The sequence below is a fragment of the Heterocephalus glaber genome, unplaced genomic scaffold, assembly GCF_053883595.1.
Source record: "Heterocephalus glaber isolate CG9 unplaced genomic scaffold, H.glaber_assembly_v1.0 deba00001606, whole genome shotgun sequence".
Taxonomy (NCBI): Eukaryota; Metazoa; Chordata; class Mammalia; order Rodentia; family Bathyergidae; genus Heterocephalus; species Heterocephalus glaber.
In genome coordinates, this window is record NW_028258377.1 from 8,563,717 (window position 1) to 8,583,985 (window position 20,269).

The 20,269-nt window shown below is 38.7% G+C and overlaps 1 protein-coding gene, 1 long non-coding RNA gene and 1 other non-coding gene across 11 annotated transcripts in view; 2 read left to right on the forward strand and 1 right to left on the reverse strand.

Annotated features, from left to right (window-relative positions):
- The window catches only part of Mcc (MCC regulator of Wnt signaling pathway), a 425,319-nt gene that overhangs the window by 199,273 nt on the left and 205,777 nt on the right, over window positions 1–20,269 (forward strand). The window lies entirely within an intron of this gene.
- Window positions 1–20,269, reverse strand: part of LOC106010684 (uncharacterized) — a 39,906-nt gene that overhangs the window by 17,353 nt on the left and 2,284 nt on the right. The gene's annotated exons all lie outside the window — the stretch shown is intronic.
- LOC147822919 (small nucleolar RNA SNORA70) lies at window positions 13,126–13,255 on the forward strand. The gene has a single exon (XR_015444927.1). It is a non-coding gene; the product is annotated as a small nucleolar RNA SNORA70 (small nucleolar RNA).

Sequence of the window (20,269 nt, forward strand, 5' to 3'; positions counted from 1 at the left end):
TGCATTGGGCCCTTGGGGAACACTAACTATACTCACACCATAGCAGAAGTGTTACATATCAGATAGTAAACAATGAGCCTTAATTTCTCGGCACTTAGGGTCTTCTTAATACTCAGTAAATAGTGTGATACTTTATATACAGTACTCTAGGCCTAGCAGATGGGCAGAGAACAGTGAAGACTTAACCCTGTCTAGCTACCTTAGTTGCATTTTGACTCACCCTCACTGGGTTGGACAGGATACAAAGTGGTCTTACCTTGTTCTCTTGAGTACTGTACTCAGACATACTATCCTGGTAGGTATTCAAAGAAACAACAGTATAGTCTGGAATGGCGAAGAGAGATCAAAGGCAATGGGGTGACATAAAGGGGTCCCCTTGAGCAGGAAGAAAAGACTTCTGGTGGTGGTGCTACTGTGTATTTGAGAGGGAGATCTAGGCAGTGTGTAGGCAATCAGGAAGCATGACCAGGGCAGACTGCTAGGAGCAGGCAAAGCCATAGCCACAAAAGTAGATACAGTAAATGGTTTCCTCAAAGGATGGGAGGCAGGGAGTGACCATTAATGGGGTTTCTTTTGAGACATGATTGTAATGTGTGGGCTTTTGTGACTGGCCTCTTTCACTTCGTGTTTTCAAGTTTCATCCCTGTTGTACAGTGTCTTACTCTGTAGTTGTGTTTTGATTTGGCACCAGATGGCTGTGCCCCCACAGAAAAAGCTCAGAGAGGGAGCAGCAGCCTCACTTATCAAATGGGAATGATGGCACCACTTTCTTTACACCCAGAGTTACTGTGGAAATTAGTTAATATATATGAACATTGATTGATTGATTTCATATAAACTTGGGGGTTTTATGACATTTTTCTCAAGAGAAGGTGAGTTTTAGGTATGAGGAGGTACATTTTTGGGCATAATTACTAATTACATTTGAGTTGGTGGTGGCACATGAGTGAATTTCTAGCCTGAAGAGCTCTTAGGAAGTCTCATTGCTGTTAATGGTCAGTTTCTGGAGAGGTGATGAGATTGTCCAGGGCAAAATTTGAAGAAAGGTGAGCTGAGGGTTATGAAGAAGACCTGCTTGGGAGGAAAATAGCTTGGGGGAGGAGAGACAGAGAGAGAGAATGAGAAAGGGAGGGAAGGAGGGGGAGAGAAACAGAGACAGAGACGAAGAGTCCCTGAGCCAGCCAGTTAGCCAACCCTAGGAAACAGGCAAGTGTTAAACCTGTTCTGCTGAAGTGGTTTAATAATGTGATCATTGCTAAATTCTCTTAATTAGCTAACTGGTGCCCAAGTCATGTCTATGCAGGATTCTCTGACCCAATTATTTTTGGCCCAAGGCCACATGCTTAACTGGTCAGTAACTAGGGCTGTCTTCTAAAAAACAACATGAAATAAAACAAAATGCTTTTAGCTTGAAACATGACCTGGACCTCAGGCCTAATTCTATGACCTAATCTCTTCATCTTATAGGGTTTTTGTTTGTACAAAAGTGTTCCCTTGCTGGAAAGTTGAAGATCACTTTATATGTAACAAGGTGCACAGAACAGCTTGCAAGTGCTCAGTGCCTTTACATGTATGGGAGTGGTGATGTCCCATCTGCTGCCCATCCCTCTCCGAAAAAACAGATACAACCAGGTGTAAGATCCCTGGGAATTTTCCAAGGACTGCCAAGTCCCAGGGACTGTTTGGGTATATTTGTAAGAAGTCCCGGTGTGTTGTATAACACACACGTGAAATGTGTAATTGATTGTTGCTGGGTAAACAGGAGAGTGTCCTACTTTGGGAGAGTGAATCTTGTTTGAATTTTTTCCATTATAAGTTCTCTCAGAAGTAGCCAGGTATGGTGGTGCATACCCCTCAGTGGGCTGAGGTAGAAGGATTGCTTCAAGTTTAAGGCCAGCCTGGGCTACATAGTGAGCTCAAGGTGAGCCTGAATTATATAGCAAGACTGTCTCAAAAAGCCAAAAAATTAAAAATGGTGATTCTTTGGTAGAGGTGGTAGTGATTGGTGTGTTGTGTGTGTGTGTGTGTGTGTGTGTGTGTGTGTGTGTTGAGAAAGGAGAAAAAAAAAAGAAACAGATTTAAAGTAGAGAATAACCTGAGGTACAAAAAAATATATTTGTAGAAGAACCAAGGAAAAGAATATCAGTTTTTTCTGGAATCTGCCATGGTACCTAGGATTTGAGTGAAGGTTGAAATCAGACACCTGAGACTGTTCCATGCTGTGAGGGTTTTTCTAGGTTTGTCACTGCAAGGGATTGACTGTCTTTCATCCTGACCTGAGTATATATAGCTTCTTCTCTGCCTGCATGATGACTGTAAAAGTAGATTCTTGGAGTATTGTTTACTGTACCTCTCCCTCTGCATATTCTGAGAAGTGCGTTGTGTTCCATCTGCACTGCCATACTGGACCTGTGAACTTGACCCACCTCCTGACTATTTGGAAAGAGCTGTGATTTCCAATCTGACTCTAAAACAGAGGAGATAAAACTTAGTGGCATCTAAACCAGGAGCCTTGGTCTACAGTGAGGGATAAAAGGAGAAGAATAAGGATAGGAAAGAAAGATTTGTTCATTAGTTATTTGCAAATGACATGATACTCTGCATGGAAGACCCCACAAATTCCACCAAAAGACTTCTAGATTTCATAACCAAATTCAGTAGCACATCTGGATACAAAGTCAACACTCAAAAATCAATAGCATTTTGTACACAAATAAAGTCACTGAGAGAGAAGTTAGTGAAACACCTTTCAAAATAGCATCCAAAAAAAAAAAAAGTGAAGTACTTAGGAATAAATTTAGTAAAGGAAGTAAAAGACCTTTACATAGAAAACTATAGTACTCTGAAAAAGGAGATCGAAGAGGATATCAGAAAATGGAAAGCCAGCCCTTGTTCTCGGTAGGAAGAACCAATATAGTGAAAATGGCCATACTCCCACAATTGTTATACAGATTGAATCCAATTTCAATCAAAGTACCAATAGCATATCTCACAGAATTAAAGGAAACAATCCTAAAATTCATTTGGAACCAGAAGAGACCTAGAATAGCAAATGCAATTCTGGGCAACAAAGGCAAGGCAGGGGCACACAATCCCTAACTTGAAATTATACTACAAAGCTACTGTGATAAAAACAGTATGGGACTGGCAAAGAAACAGAGACCCTAAGATCAGTGGAACAGATTAGAAAATGGAGAAGCACGCCAGACATACTCAGCCACCTTATCTTTGACAAAGGAGCCAAACACCTTCACTGGAGGAAAGGTAGCCTCTTTAATAAATGGTGCTGAAAAAACTGGCTTTCTACATGCTGAAGTTTAAAACTAGACCCATATCTTTCACCACATACTAAACTAAAATCAAAACGGATCAAAGATCTAAATATTAAAAACTAAATCTGCTGGAAGATAGGTAGAAGATAGGTAGAATTCTTGAAGACATTGGTGTAGGCAAAGACTTTATGAGCAAAACCCTGATTGCACAGGAAACATCACAAAAATCAACAACTGGAATCTCATCTTATTAAAAAGCTTTTGTAGGGCAGGGGATTTAGCTCAGTGGTTTCACCGCCTGCCGCGCAAGCGCAAGGACCTGAGTTCGATCCCCAGTACCAAAAAAAAGTAAAGCTTTTGCACAGCAAAAGAAATCACCAAGAGTGAAGAGACAACCCATAGTGTGGAAAAAAAATTTTGCCAGCAGTTCCTCAAAGGACTAATATCTAGAATATACACAGAGCTCAAATCAGACCATCCAAATTTAAAGACCCAATTTAAAAATGGGCATCTGAAATGAATAGACACTTCTCAGATGAAGAAGTCGAAATGGCAAATAAATATATGAAAAAAGGTTCAACGTCATTGGTCATTCGAGAGATTCAAATTAAAACAACACTGAGACTTCGTCTCACTCCAGACAGAATGGCTATTAAGAAAACAACCAATAACAAATGCTGGTGAGGCTGTGGGGAAAATGGAACCCTTCTCCACTGTTGGGGGAAATGTAGACTGGTGCAACCACTGTGGAAATCAGTGTAGAGATTCCTCAAAAAAGTAAAACTAGAGCTTCCATTTGACCTAGCTATTCCCCTTCTAGATGTCTTCCTGAAAGAATTAATAGCATCATTCCAAAGCAATATATCCATACTCATGTTTATAGTGGCACATTTTTATAATAGCTAAATCTTGGAAACAACCCAAATGCCCATCAACTGATGAATGGATAAAGAAGATAGGATTCTGGGCTGGGGATTTAGCTCAGTGGTTCTGTTGCCTGCCTCACAAGCCCAAGGACCCGAGTTCGATCCCTGGTACCAGAAAAAAAAAAAAAAAAGATAGGGTTGTTTTTTTTTATACAGTGGAGTTCTGCTCTACCATAAAGAAGAATAAGCTTGAAACATTTCTAACTAAATAAATGCACTTTGAGACCACACTCTTAAGTGAAATAAATCAGACAGACATGTTCAAATATCACATTGTTTCTCTGGTGTGAGAGGGCCGAGGATTTAGCTCAGTGGTTTCACTGCCTGCTGTGCAAGCACAAGGACTGAAGTTTGATCCCTGGTACCAAAAAAAAAAAGAAATATACTTCGTCTCTGGTGTGAGAAACTGAAAGTGTAAATAAGGACCAAAATGTACAGTAGGTATTGGGAAATGGGAAGAAAATGTCCAAATGAACAGGAAACAAAGGAGAAGGGATGGGGAAAGGAAAGAAGGGACAAAAAAAAAAAGAATAGAAGGGAAAAATGGAAACAAAGCTTTTATAAATAGGGGAAGAGGGGTTGAAGGGAGCAGAGGGGAATAGGAAAAAAAGAAGCAAGATATATCATGTATAGGTACACATTCCCTATGTTGGATGTTATTATGTATATCTAAAATGTACAAGTGAAATAAAAAGAGAAAATAAATAGAATAAAGATTTTTTTTTTGGTACTGGTTATCGAACTTGGGTCCTTGCACTTGCTCAGCAGGCAGCAAAACTACTGAGCTAAATCCCCGGCCCCAAGATTTTTTTTAGAGAGAAGCAGAGAAGGGTAAAATAAAGTGTGTTCAAGTCCTTGTGTTCTGACCTCTGAGTTCCCAGAGGCCCTGAGTACTTAGAACAAAGGCAACAGCCTTCTTAGCTTATAAAGTATGTATCGAGTGAATGTGTCAGGTAGTCTGGGCCACAGGCTGCTGTTTGCAAACCTCTGTATCCCAAGGAAATAAGGATCCATTTGCATTTATGACAACTGAGGTGGTGGGAACAGCTCTCATACCATGTATTACTATTTTAGCCTTCTCATTAACCCCAGAGGACCTCTACAAGACAGTTGGCTACTGTTCCAACCGAACCTCAAAGGAAAGATTTTAAGTCTGATTAGGTAGTTTTCCATCTGGGAGCTAGTAATTACCAGGGCAGTCTTCAGGTGCTTGACCCATGACTGAGACGCTGGTCTCCCTGTGTCAGGGCGAAGAAGCCAGATGTTTCCACAATTACATGGAGAAACCAAGTCTTTTGGACTATTGTGCATTGCTTTGTGTAAAGCCCAGATTGAATTACAGAATTTAATTTTCTGACCTTTAGGTTAGCCGTTGAAATTCACACCTTCTCCTCAGTAGTTGAGAGATCTATGTGCACATATTTTTAAAAAGGATTTCTTAAAGTATAATTGACATATAGTAAACTGTATGCATTTAAAGTGTAAAATTTGAGAAGTTTTGTTATAGATATACACATGTGAAACCATGACCACAGTGAAGATAATGAACTGTATCCATCACCCCCAAAATTTCATCTTTCCTCATTCCTCTTCTCTTTCTTAGGCACTCATTGTCTGCCTTCTGTCACTATACCTTAGTTTCCATTTTATTGAATTTAATATAAATGGAGGGCCGGGGATTTAGCTCAGTGGTTCTGTTGCCTGCTTCGAAAGCACAAGGTCCCCAGTTCGCTCCCCGGTACAAAAAAAAAAGTGTATATATAGATAGATAGATATAGATATATCTATCTATCTATATATATGAATAAATGGAATCTTTAAAAATGTATGCTTTTTTTAGTCTGGCTTATTTTGTGCAAAATAATTTTTAAGGTTCATCCTTGTGGCTATTATATGTCTCAGTCATTCTTTTTTGTTGCTGAGTATAGTATTCCATTGAATAAATGTCCCACAATTTCTTTGTTCATCTGTTGATGGGTATTTGAATTGTTGCCAGATTTTGACATTATAAGTAAAGTTATTAACATTGTGTACAAGCATGCATAAAGTAGGTTGTATGGAAATTTGGCCAAATGGAAAATACATGTTGAATTTTTTAAAAAGTCCCAAACTATTATCTGGATTGGTTATATGATTTTATGTTCCCATTGGCAGTGTAGGAATGTTTCATTTTCTCTGTATGCTTGGCAACAAAGTGGTTTTAGGAAGCCATTCCATTAGGCATTTGCCTGATGAACTCTCTTAAATTCTGAAAAGTCTCATCCTTGAGAACCACTTAATTTTTGTTTCCAAAAGAGCACTCATGCCTAGTGCCTTTGTTATTCCCAGAGCATTGCCTTACAGTGAGGAATTAAAGGACCAAATGAAATGCATGGCGTATGCTAAGTCAGTAAGTAGTAGTTCCTCTGGACCAGGTTGGGTTGATTTGGTCTGTCTGTCCATCTGTCCATCCGTCTGTTGGACTGTCTGTCGATCTGTCTCCCTCCCTCCTTCCCTACCTTCCTCCTCCTTTCTCTTCCTCTCTTCCTCCCTTGAACAACATACTGATTTCTTTTCTTTCCTCCTTTTTTCTTTTATCTCCTTCAGTTCTTTTGCTGTTTTTGTAATGATGTGTGAGTTTTGTGTCTTGATCTATGTGGAATTGGTATGCAGGAGCCCTGTTGTTTTCTGCCACACCATAAATGTCGGGAAAATTAAGATGCTCGTGGAGATAACCCCCTTAGGTAATAACTGTATTACAGCATTTACCTTTCAGAGTAGATTTCCTGCAATAAGATTACTGTAATCTTTTTGCCCTGTCCTTGAAAGTTATGTTACTCTGACAAATGAAATGTTGCTGGAAATGTGTGTCTCCCCCTCCTCAGTAGGAGAGTTTTGAACAATTTCAAAGAGCCATGTTTTCACAGTGCCAGTTTTGCAGCTTCCTAGGTGGAGGTTTGTTACACTGAACCCATAGCTCTTCCACTGTCCTAGTGAATCAGGGCCACTATTGATTAATCAATAGCAACGTAGCTATGATTCTTTGGTATGGTAGCCAATATCTGACCCAGAGTTAATGTTCTGAGAAGATGTCTCCTCTTGTACATTCCATTTCTTTGTCTTTTACCTTTAGCTTCCCATCCCATTAAGGGTCCTTTCCATCACAGCCACTTAATTTTAGCCACAGTCTCCCCTAACAAGTCAGGTTGGAAAGCTGTCTTCTCTTTCTCACTCTAGACTATGCTGCTAAACTGTTGGTTGGCTTTGAAGAGGCACAGAGTCTCAGTCTGTTGAGATCATTATGTCTCTAAAAAAGTACAGAATTGAAGACTTTGTTTCTTACCAACCTCTATTTACCAACATGGTAGGATTAGGGTTTGTTGGTCTACAGATTCACTTTTGGTGCCAGGAGACAAAACTAAAGCCAGAAATAGATATTCTTGATATGCAAGTAGGAAAAAGCATTTCTCAAATTGAATTTTGAAAAACATATCAATTCCTGCCTTTTTACTCCATTTCAATTCGGTGGCTGTGTTAGCCTACACAACTTGCAAGCATACACACTGAACCTGTGCAGGGCTGCATGGGCTAATCTATGTGGTTCTTTTCACAGCAGTGTCCTTATCACCTGGGAACTTGTTAGAAATGCAAATATGCCCCCACTCCCAACCCATGAAATCAGAAAATCAGGGTGTGGAGCCCCAAGTATTTTTCTAAACAGGCCTTCCAGGTTATTTTGAAATATGCCAAAATTTGAGAATCATTGGTTTAGTGCCAAACCAGTGCTTGGATCCTAGTTGTGTTACTTGTAAGCTACCTGGGACTAGATAATTTACCTCCTCTACCTTTTATTTTATAAAAGTAAGAGAATTATTACTGCCTTTCAAGTTCCTGATAGGAAGTTAAGGTGATATGTGTAATTATTTGCCCCTAAGTACTCAGTAAACAATAACTGCTGGTATTTGGAACTGTCTTTTGAAAGGCTTTGATGATAGACCACAAAAAGATAAAGGAATAAAGTTGGGATCAGTCCTAAAGGATTTGCAATCAAGAAGAGATGACTTACCTATCATTGATTATCAGGTCAGAACAATGGTAACTTTTCTCACGAAACTCAAGGCAAAAGTGGTTTCTCTTAATTTTTTCCCTCTCTATCTGATTACACATGTGATAGTTGAGAGCACAAATAGTAATGTGCCCAAAGTCATGGGTTTGACATAACTTTTACTGGGAATCTCTTGAGCTTGTGTGTTCAGAAGAGACTCAAGGAGCCCAAAAGTATAGAGTGCTAGAGGGTGCCTTTGTTTTGGGGCATCTTACTATACAGGCCCTTTGTTTTGCATGGATCTCTTACTTTAAAAAGGTGCTGGAGGCATACCTGAAAAGTTAGTGCTCTTGGGTTGATAAGGGATTCATTGATCTGTCATTCTACTTCTTTATTGGCAGGTAGGTAGCTAAATGTAGGGACCTTTGAATTTTTTTAATAACCAGGTAGTTTGGTGTGTGCTTCAGTAACATTGATGAAAATAGCTTTTAGGAGTTACACTGTGTCATGTGGGGATTTTGTCATAAAAGAAAGTGATTGGCAGAAATGCCTTGGACTTTGGACAAATCCCATTTGTTCTGTAAGGATATCAAAGGGACAGTGCTTTGGGGAAGAACATGTAACTACATATGCTGCCCCCATCAATGCCGAAAGATAGTAGTACTTCATGTTTTCCATGTTGGATCTAATAAAATAGGATTTATATTTGTTTCTTTTCTGATTGTGTCAGTTAAATTGAATACAAATTAAAAAATTTTTAAATTTAACTCAGAGATGGTATTTGTCAGATTTTCCATCAATGTTAATATTTGGCATTAATGAGTCTCTTATTTGTAAATTCTTTTCTTAAAACAGATACCTTCTGCCTAAGAAAACATTTTCAGTTCAGTTTTGTCACCATTTTTTCTAATATAGAAAAACCTTAGGAAGAAATGTGCAAATCTTTTAAAGTACACCTGATATCATAGTATATAAACAGTTTTTGTCCATATCTTTCACTTTATATCATGTGCATTTATTTTTCCCATGTCATTTACTCACTTTGAGCACTTAAGCCATCGGATATTTTCTCAGCTGTAAATTAATCACTTCACGAAAAATATCTGACAGTATTTGTAACCAGTGATAAAATTTCAGCTGTTAAATGAAAAGTGAAAATTGGAATTTTGGAGAATTTGTATTTGTAATCCTATACTTGACAGCTTTCCAATACTGAAAGATATTTCTCCTAATGATGCTAATTTATATTTTAAAATTTATTTTTAACATGAAATCATAAAAATTGTACCTGTTAGTGAGGTACTGTGTGATGTTTCAATATCATGTTCTTTGGCCAGGGATTGAACTCAGGACCTTGCATTTGCAAGGCAGGCGCACTGCCGTTGAGCTAAATCCCTGAACCTCAATACCATGTTTTGATAGTAATATGAATAAATATAATTTTTTGACACTGTAAAGAAATGTATCAGAATTTGGAATACCTGTATAACCCAGTGCAACAAGATTTTGCAAAATCAGGAATGGGTAAAAGATGCTTTCAAAGTTTGAGATGAACTATTGAATTTTTTTTGTACTGGATATTGAAACCAAGGTCTTTGTACTGAGCGATACCCCCCAACCACCACCTTTTTAAAAAAACTGTTGAGACAGGGTCTCACTAAGTCATTGAATTGCATAGGCTGGGCTCAAACTTGTGATCCTCCTGCCTCAGGCTCCCAGAGTGCTGGAATTACAGGTGTGCACCACTGTGCTTGGCTCAAACTATTGGACTTTTATGCAGCATACTAGAGTATTTGTCTAAGATGTCAGTTTATATTACAATTAACATTTTAATTTTTATATTCTCAATTTTATTGTACATGATCATTTATAATTATATCTTTATGCGGTACAAAGTAGTGTCATAATTTATTATTGTAATGTGAAATAATTAAAGCTAATTTAACATATCCAGCACTTCAAATACTTAGTTTTTATGGTGAGAACATTTGAAATTTGCTCATAGTAATTTTGAAATGTACAATACACTTTTATTAACTATGTTTACCATTCTGTACAGTAGATCTTATTTTAAAACAAACCTTATTTTCTTCTGGCTGATTTTGTACCTTTTGACCATAATCTTCCTATTTTTCTTTTCCCTCAGTCCAGCCTTTCATAACCACCATTCTACTCTGTTAGATCCTTTTAGAGTCTACATATAAGTAACAGCATATGGTATTTTTTCTTTGCATGCCAGGTTATTTCATGTCGCTGAGTGGATGTTTTCCCATTCTATCCATGTTGTCATAAATAACCCAATTTTCTTCTTTTTAAAGCCTGAATAGTATTCTGTCATCAGTACACCACATTTTCTCTATCCATACATATTCATCCATTGATGGACATTAAGGCTGTTTTTGTTCCTTGACCATTGTGAATAGTGCTACAATAAACATAAAAGTACAGATATCTCTTCCACATTGTGTTTTCAGATCTTTTGGGTAAATACCCAGATGGGTTAATTTTTAAACAAACTACCACTCTTTGAATTTTGGGGAAGTACCAAAAAGAACAAACCAAAAAACTATAATTATCTGAAAAGACATTACTTTTTTTTTCTAACTGTATCTGTCTGAGGCCAGGTAATTACATACTTCAACCTAAACAGCATCATTACAGATCGCATGCAGAAGCAGGCATGAGACTACTAAGTGTGACATGGAAAAGATTTGTAAAAATGCCCACTAGTCTCAATAAATTTTTATCTTTTGAAACGTATAGTTATTTTTCATAAAAAGTATTTAGGTTAGTATGTAATTTAAAAGTCATTTTTAGTGAAAAAACAAGTAATATAAAAATCTTAGTTATTTTTGAATGTGGTAAATAGCAATAGACATAGCCCACATAAAAGCTCTTCAAAGTTAGAGTATAAAAGTCCCAAGACCAAAAAGTTTGAAAACTTCTGGGTTAGGTGACCCTCTTTTGAAGAAATTTTTCAAGGTTCAAATCACTGATTCCTACTGCTATCTTGACTTTGTAATGAATCCAGGCCACATGGAAAGATAATAACGGTTAATGAACAGAATTCTTCATCTTTGTCTTTCCCAGAGTCATTTTGTAGCTAAGTTTATACAGCTTAGTTGAGACTTGACTTTTCCTAGATATTCATATTTATCTGAGTAAAATACAGCATTCTGTGGGACCTACAATAGGTCACACATATAAAACAGCTTCACTTTCATTTTGATGAAAATTAACATTCTAGGAGTTGGATTCATCCTCAAGGGCAAATAATAGCCCTCAGGTTCTTTCTGTTCTCCTGCCCCCACCAAATTTAAGCTGATTACTGGAGATTAAAAATGAAATGGCTTCATAGCTATCTTTGCAAATGACTTTTGAAACATATTAAGAGCAACCTGCTTTCCAATTAATTTTGTTTTCCTTTGGTAAATGATAATGGGTCTATTAAATGACTTAGAGGTGGGAGGTGGAGTCTACTACCCAACTTACTGTATTTTCAGAGGCTGTTTTGTAACCCATGAAGTAGATTTGTGGGATTAGAAGTCAGGGCTCAATGATTTTGAAGGACAATCATGTTCCCTGAATTATCTTTGGTACGTGGCTAGATGAAGAAGATGGCTATGTTTATTTTTTGACTATTTAAATTAGAATTCATCTGTAATAAAGGGACATCTCACAAATGACAGAATGGAAAATAAATGCATTTCTTTGTAATGGAGTCACTTTTTGGTTTCTTTAGAAGTGGAAGAATACCTTTCTAAGAGAATGATTTGTCCCCAATTTGAAGAGAATTGAACAATAATGGAGCTATGTGTGTGTTTGTACTGCTTTTGCTATTGTAAGTCACAAAACTATGGGTGGTTTAAAAGAAAACATTTGTTAACCTTTTTACACATGCTATATCTACAAGTTAAATGGATCACTTAAAATTTTTTTGGTATAAGAATTTATTTTCTTTTAAGAATTTTTTTCTTTTTGTTTTTTGAGTCAGGGTCTCACTTTATAGCCCAGGCTGGCTTTGAACCCAAGGTGATCCTCCTGCCTCAGCCTCCAGAGTGAGGGGGTTACAGGTGTGTGCCACCATGCTGGGCTTGATATTAGAATTTTAATGGATAACAAAAAGCATAATTATGTGGTCCAACAGAGCAATACAGATCTTGTTCTTCTTGCACAGTCTCTTAATTTACTGTCAAATTACTTTAAAAGTTTTAATTAGCATAATTAAGTAAAGTGATAAGATATATTACTTTGTGTTTTATATGTATTCTTTCCTTGAGTCACAGCATTTAACAGGAGCATTTAAACTTAATTACCTCCTCTAACCCAGGCCAAGTGTAAGGCACAAATCAGAACAAGTAGGTTAGTGTCACCAAGAACTAAAATTGCTTTAAACCTACCTGAATCCTTAGTGCACCTCTTTCCTTTTATTTCTCTTAGCCTATTTCCTTTTTGTACCGAATGTCGAACTCGGAACCTTGTGCTTGCAAGGCAGGCGGTGGAATCACTGAACTAAATCCCCGGCCCTCTCTTAGCCTATTGACTGTCAAATATTTTCACTGCCACCCACAGAAAATACATTTTTATTTTTTTATTTTTGGTACCGGGGATCAAACTCAGGTCCTTGAGCTTGCAGGGCAGGGGTTGGAACCACTGAGCTAAATCCCCAGCCCCAGAAAATACATTTTTATATCATGATTCAATATACACATAACTGTGTTACCTTAATTTTATTCTATATAACTCTTGCTTTATTATATGTGGTGTACTTTGATAATTCACTTTTTTAGAAAAAGGGGAATTACTGATTTTATGACCCTTTGCAACATGCTCACTGAAAAATGCTGCCTTGGAAAACTCTTCCATTCACCACAAATGGTTAATTGAATTTTTTTTTTTTTTTTTACTTCCACTGAAGTTCATACCTTTCTTCGTGGGGGCCTGGTGTGCAGTGGCTGCAAAAAGCAACCTCTTTGAAGGTGCACACATCCTATTGCTTGAATGAGTTTCCCTAAGGAACCTTGGAGACAGCCCTTTCTAATGGACATTCATATTTCTAATCTCAGGCTGTTCCCAGTGTAGCTGAAGATACTTGTAGAACAAGGAGCATGTGATTGAGGCTCCCTGCAGGACCAAATTCAGGTTTCTTGGTTGCTAGACTATCCACATCTCAAAGAAATGGGGCTTTATCAAGTTTAACTCAGATAAATTTGGAGACATGTTGGTTCAGAAGCATTTTATGCTGAATGTCTGTGGGATCAAATACATTCCCAATTATTGTCTCCTGCACAACTGATGAGCCCTGACTCTGATGAGGGCTCCCTCTGGGCTTCTCCCTCCTTGGTTATTGTACTTCCTGTCAAAAATAAACCAAAATGAAACCACCACCAAAACAAAAACTTCACACCTGATCAATGTCAACAGCTGCTCTGGCCTCTGGAGAGAGCCATTAGTTGTGACTTCCTTCCTAGAGTTGCAGTTTTTTGCCCTGGTGCCATTCATCCATCTGCCCTCACCCCATAATGGCTGAGGTTCCCTGTTTCTTAAGTGTGTGCTAGGGAGGGCCCCTTCTGCTTCCTCTTGGACTGTATCTCCTTGGTTATCTCATTATCTCCTGGCCTTCTCTTTGAGTGACTCCTTCCCAACACTGTTTAACTGTATTTAAAATCACACATGCATGCCTTTAGCTGCTGCTTTATCCATCTTATCCATAGCTGCTTTATTTTTATTATTATTATTATTATGTTTTGGTACCGGGGATTGAACTTGGGACCTTGCGCTTTTGAGGCAGGCGGTGGAACCACTGAGCTAAATCCCTGGCCCTCCGTAGCTGCTTTATTACCAGCCTTTTGAAGGGTTGTCTGTCCTGCCTGAATCCTCACTTTTCTTTACCACTCAGCTCACTTCTCTCTCCGCCATGAAGACCCTCTCTAACTAAATCTGCTTCTTCCTTTCTCACTTACACTCTCTGCTCCAGATCAGATTCTTTTGAATGACTATTCCTTTCTCTTGACCTTTCATTGCCTGAAGTCTTCTGTCCTCTTAATCTTTTTTTCTTCTGTCTCTTCTTCCTCTGTCTGCCTCTTTGTTGCTGAAGTCCCTGAGGTTCTAGCTTTGAATTCTTTTTCCCATCTCTGTATACTCTTTGGAGAGTTGCCCAGACTTGGTTGTAGCCTCTATGCTGATGCCCAAATCTGTCTGCAGCCTAAACTCTGGTTCCTTACAGCACTTAGGATGACCGGAAGTGGTACCTGTAAGCCTGTGACCTTAAATTTTCAATTCTTTAGCCCCATAAATCTGCAGCTGCCTGTATATCTCTATACCCCAAACTTCCACTAATCTCCACTGACAAGTTAAAAAGGGAAGGGCAAAATGAGATGTTTGTGACAACTACTTGGTGCAACCAGATATAGGAAGAGAGTTAATGGAGTGTGATAAACAGTTGCTAGCCACTTAGACTTTCTGGTTGGTTGCAAAGATCTGAATTGAAATTAGTCACCTTGGAGAACTCAAGGAAGTGTAATCCAGCTGAGTTTTACTTTATTAGCATTTTCTGTGAAACAAGCAAAAAGCTGATATTGTGTAGAAATAAAGCAAAAATAGGGATTAACCCAGTTATGAAGGCCACAGTGACTCTTCAGTTGAGGCTCTACTGAGTGTTGGTAACAGGTTAAAGGATATGGAGGTTGGTGTCTCCAGTGGCCATAGAATTCTTTACCGAGTGCCTGCCTGCTGGAACCTTGTTTGGCTATAATAGCTAAATAACATGCTGGTTTCTTTTGAATTAGAACCTTCCATTTGGATTCAATTTGTTTGGGGTGTGGTGAATTCCCAGAACAACAGGCACACCCAATTTAAAATATAAATTAATTTAAGGCACATATTATTTTGGCTCATCTGTGCCATTGTTCAGGGAATAAGTCACAGTTTAGTGGTGGATTCAATATTGATATAGCTGAATGAGGCCAAAAACATGGTTTTGAATTTTAAAGTTTTGCTAAGTCTTAAAATTTTACTAGATTGACCTAGATTATTCCATTTGCTATGCTTGCACAACATAGTCCCACACTCTGACAGCATTTTACTGGGGCCCAGGAGGGCAGATATGGTGTCTTGTTAGTGCCATATTCAGCATAAGGGTTTGGGTTTGATTGAGTTATCATATGTGTTAAAATAAAAATTCTGTGGACCCTACATAACATCACAGTCCTTTTGAGGCTGAAGTGAAGATCCTTATTGGGTTATTTTCCTCTGGAGTAGAGAGTAAAGAAAGAGTTAAGTATTAGTTAAATCTTTCTCACTTGCACATGTCAGCAACCAAACTCATACTGGACTTCACTAAAAATGAAAAAGTGATCTCTTCTTTCAGTTAGAATTGTTTTCCCCCAACAACAGCAACACACAGGCAACTGAACTCTTACTTACAGAGGCTCAGTTTCTGATCTCAAAGAAAATTCATCCAGGACCACTACAGGCACTCATGGAAATCATTTTGGAACTTCTGCACTCCTGTCCTGCGGTGAAACCACTGAGCTAAATCCCTGGCCCTGTCCTGTCTTTCTTAATATGTAGCTTTTATTGTTGATCATGAAATGGTAGGAAAAAAACAGGGAAGATAAACAGCAAAGCTTTTTTCTTCACAAGACTTGGCCTGTTTATTCATAAAGGAAGGCTCCTCAAAGGACTTGGGCTCATACCTCCTTAGATCTGTGATTAAGCTGCAAAGGAGGGTGGAAAAACAGGTTAGCTCTTATTTGTTCTGCTTTAAGGTATATATAGTAGGGGCAGGTAAGGGAAAAAGAGGTTGGAAAGGAAGATTACTGAGGCATCTAACATTGTAAAGCCATGGAGATGGTCTGCTTTGGATAGTGGTTGGATTCAGAGCCCTTTTCAAAATGGTATCAAAACATGAATGGACCTTAAAGATGGAATTCTGGGTCACTTAACATGGGCCACTTGAAGGAAGATGTTATGGGCATCTAAGTCAAATGCATTCTATGTTTGATCAGTTGCTTGGGCTCATGGCAAACTTTTGTTTGCTTCATGTATGGACATTCTTACTCAGCTTTGTAATTCCAGGACTTTCTAATGGCCTGTTTTTTTATGATGGGAGAAATATTTTTCTTTCGGTCAGCACTATAAATTATTCTCTGAATTACACAACCGTTTTGAATGCTTTATTAGGAACTGCTTTTAAGACCTGCTGTGCACCTGTCACCTTGAAATTTTTTTCCTTTTCTTCTTGGCATAATTCTACTTTTTCTTGGACTTTATATTTCCCTTTTTCTTAGCCTTATTTCTAATTTTGCTGGAATATATTTTGAAGTAAGTTTTCAGAAAGAGGGCATGACAGGCGCACTTTGAGCCTGTGCTTATTTGCCCTATACTTAGTTGGTAATTTGGCTGAATATGAAATTTTCAGTTCAGTGTCATTTTCTTACAGCATTTGAAAGGAACTCCTTTACTGCAGTCATTATTATTGAGTTTTGTGTCTTCATATGGACCTTTGGAAATGCAGAACATTTTCTCTGGAATATAGTGATCTTTCATGAGAATCACTTTTCCCCCCATTTATTCTGCTCAATACCTGTGGGCTTTTCCAATATAAAGACATGTTCTTCAGGTCTTGGAAATTCTCTTATTTCTTTCATTACTTCCTTTACACCACTTTCTCATCCCTTCTTTTTCTTTTCTTTTTTTTTTTTTTTTGGTATCAGGGAATCGAACTCAGGACCTTGTGCTTGCGAGGCAGGCAGCAGAACCACTGAGCTAAGTCTCCGGCCCCTTCTTTTCTTTTTTTAAAAAATCAATTCAGTAGATTGGTGTTTGGCCTCCTGTACTAAAACTATCTCATCAAACGTTTTTTCTTTTCTCTTTTCACTCCACCTTGTTTCCTGGGAATTTCATGACCCCTTTTTTTCCTATCCTTTTTATTGACCTTCAGAGTCCAAAACCCCAAATTTTAATTGTAATATATTATTTTCCTTTTCATAATAATGTCTTTATTTCATGTATTTCATCAGTTTTCTAATATATTTGATTACATATTTTTTTCCACTGAAATTCTCTCTGGTTTCATCTTCATCAACCTCCTTTCCTTGTTTATTCTCTGCTCCTGCTTGCTTGTCCTTTCCAGGAGGAGTGTTCGCAAGTGCTGAATTTGAGGGTGTAGTATGTCAAAAAAACAGGTTTCACTCTGTCCAGGTGAGGGAAGCAGGACATGTTGAGGCTCCCCCAGTGCGAGAGCACTCCGCACTGAGGATGCCAGACCACCTGGCAGACAGTAGGTGTCTGCTGCTGCACTCATCAGCTAAGGAAGGGGAACTGGGCTGTGCACTGCTCTGCCAGCCGCATAGTGCAGCCTCTGATCTCAGCTCCTGCCAAATTCCAACTTTGCTTTTGTCTTCCCTCATTTGTCCCAGGCTCTGCTTTGGTTTCTCATGCTCTCCTCTCACTTATGAAACTCTTTAGTAGTTATAATGGTCTGGGATGGGAAGACATCTTAGTTCTTAACCTAGAAGCCCTGGGATATTACATTTAATAAAATGTATGTTTGAGAAAGAAATACATGTTTAAAAATGTTCAGAAAGTAAGGAAGGATGCAGGAGAAGCTAACCCTCCCTTGAACCCAGTCTCCATGTCTCCCAGTTTGCCTCTCAAAGGCAGCCCCTATTAGCAGTTTCCTGCTTACTTCCAGAGAATTCATGCTGTGCACATTTAAGGAAAAAGTCACTTTGGCAGTTTGTGTTAGTATGGGTGTGGAGTAAGAAAGGAGAGAAACTGGAGTCTGGGTATGCTCAAGTGACTGCAGTGGTGTGGACAGTGACTGAGGATCTGCACCAGGACTCTGGTGGGAAAGAAGGTGCAGAATGCTTGTTTGAGATAATTTCAGGAAGAAGCAGGATTTAGCTATTTGTTAAGGCTGAATCAGAAAAGAGGTTTATAGTACAGAGAGCGGACTTCTCTGTTGACTTTTGTAGTGGACAGGGTGGGGTTTTTACTTGCCTTAACCTGCTAACTACACAGAATCTGAATGCTTTGATTGTCCCTGTGTGGATGAAACATTAATAATTTGCCATCTCAGCCCAAGGATTTAGCTCAGTGGCACCATACCTGCTTGGCAAGCGCAAGGTCCTGAGTTTGATTCCCGATACCAAAAAAATAAATAAAAATAATAATTTGCCATCTCATGTGTGTTCCCCTTTCCCCTTATTCTCTGGCCACCAGAGGGGTTTTGACATTTAACAACCTAAAGTAGTTTTTACAGTAGCTATTGAATATGCACTGTCTCTACTCCTGTGGAGGAAAGGTAGAACACTATAGACACAGCAACCAAGGCAAGCTGATGAGCATATCTGTCGGGGCCAACAGTGTTTTTTTTTTCAACTAAACATTTAAAAAAATCAACACTTCCCCTGCCTCCATCCATGGCTTTTCTTGAGAAGTCATAAATCTGGCAAAACTGTCTTTGAGGTAACTGGCTAAGGCTGAGCAGCTCCTGCCCCATCTAGACTGGCCATGCTGCCTCACATGGCCACATTCCCTGCTCAGTGCACATCTACTGCCACCTGCCCTCTTGTGTAGTTACAGCTAGGCCCTTCTAGTCCTATGTTGTAACTCTGGCTAGAAAGACTCCACTGTACAAGATTGCAAACTATCAGAGAAGCTGTTTCTATCTTGAAGTTTCTGTTAGTAAGTTCTAAGGTGGCATTGCACATCCCAGCACAAATGAGTGAGGTCAAATGGAAACTTTAATTGAATTGTTGAAATCTAATATAAGCAATAACAACATTTTTGTTTAAAAAGAAAGATAAAAAGCAAGTAGTACTGATTAAAAATTAAGTAAGAGAATACCTCTCAGCTTGGCCAGATTGATGTACGTTTTCCCAGTTTTGTGGCGAGCATACCTATCATTCACAAAGGTGGTAAAGTGACAACTGGAAACTCCTCCTGAAGTTTGGGGCTGAGATTAATTAACTTTATTTTCTTCTGAACAGTAGTGATTAGTTAACAGGCAGGAAACTGGAGCTGAAAAAAACTGTCCTGATTGAATTGTTAAAGCTGTACTCTAAGAAAGCCTTCTGGATAAATTCTCTGCCTCTAGTCAGAATGGAAAAGTTGTAAGCCCTTTGTGTACCAAAGCAGTTGGACAGAACATTGTCAGTTGAGAGTTTGTTGGAATGATGTACGCTAAATTTACCTGTTTTGGGGCCGTGTTTTTCTAAGACCATCCTCAGGAGTTCCCTCTGTGCATGTAAATCAACTTTCGACTGACCTCAAGATTCCAGTCATCAGAACTTAGGAAGAGAGGGAGTAGCATTACACATACTTGGAACTCAGCCCATTAGAAAAAGCCACATGCGTTTCCCAGTGTTAGCTGCCTTGTCTTCAGTTTTGAGTCACTGAACATTTGATCTGAATTCCCCACACCACTTGCATAAACAGTTCTGTGCACTTCTCAGGAAGTGTATGACATAACTTTGTGATTGATGTTAAGATTCCAATAGCAGGAAGACAGGATCACAGAAAAGGTCTGGTAACCTAAGTTACTTCAGAAGAAATATTTGTGAAGGAACATGTCTCAACATGTGAAAAAACAGATGTAGGGAGGCAATGGGGTGCAGTGAGGTGATGATGCAAGAAACATAGGTGGAATCCCAGCTCTGTCTCTATCATGTTGTGTGTCTTTTGGGCAACTTTCCTTCCTACCTCTCTTTCTCTTGTGTGTAAACTAATGAGCTTGTACTAGACTATCTCCCATGCAGCTTTCCCATCCCTGACATCTGAACACTTACTCTTGTTATCTTTGCTTGAGAGATTAAGGTTCTTGGGGAAGGCACTTCTCGCTGACTCTCTCATCATCAGGGGTTAACAGTTTTCTCCCTTAACATAATGACGGAATGTCCTGTATAACTTAAGACCCTGGTAGGTCCTCACTGACCATCCTTAATTTCTGCTGTTACTGCCCCTATTTGAGACCCTAAAGGAAGCAGGGCTGGCCTCATAGAGAGATAATTTTTTATTTCTTGATTTTGTCTGGGTTTCAA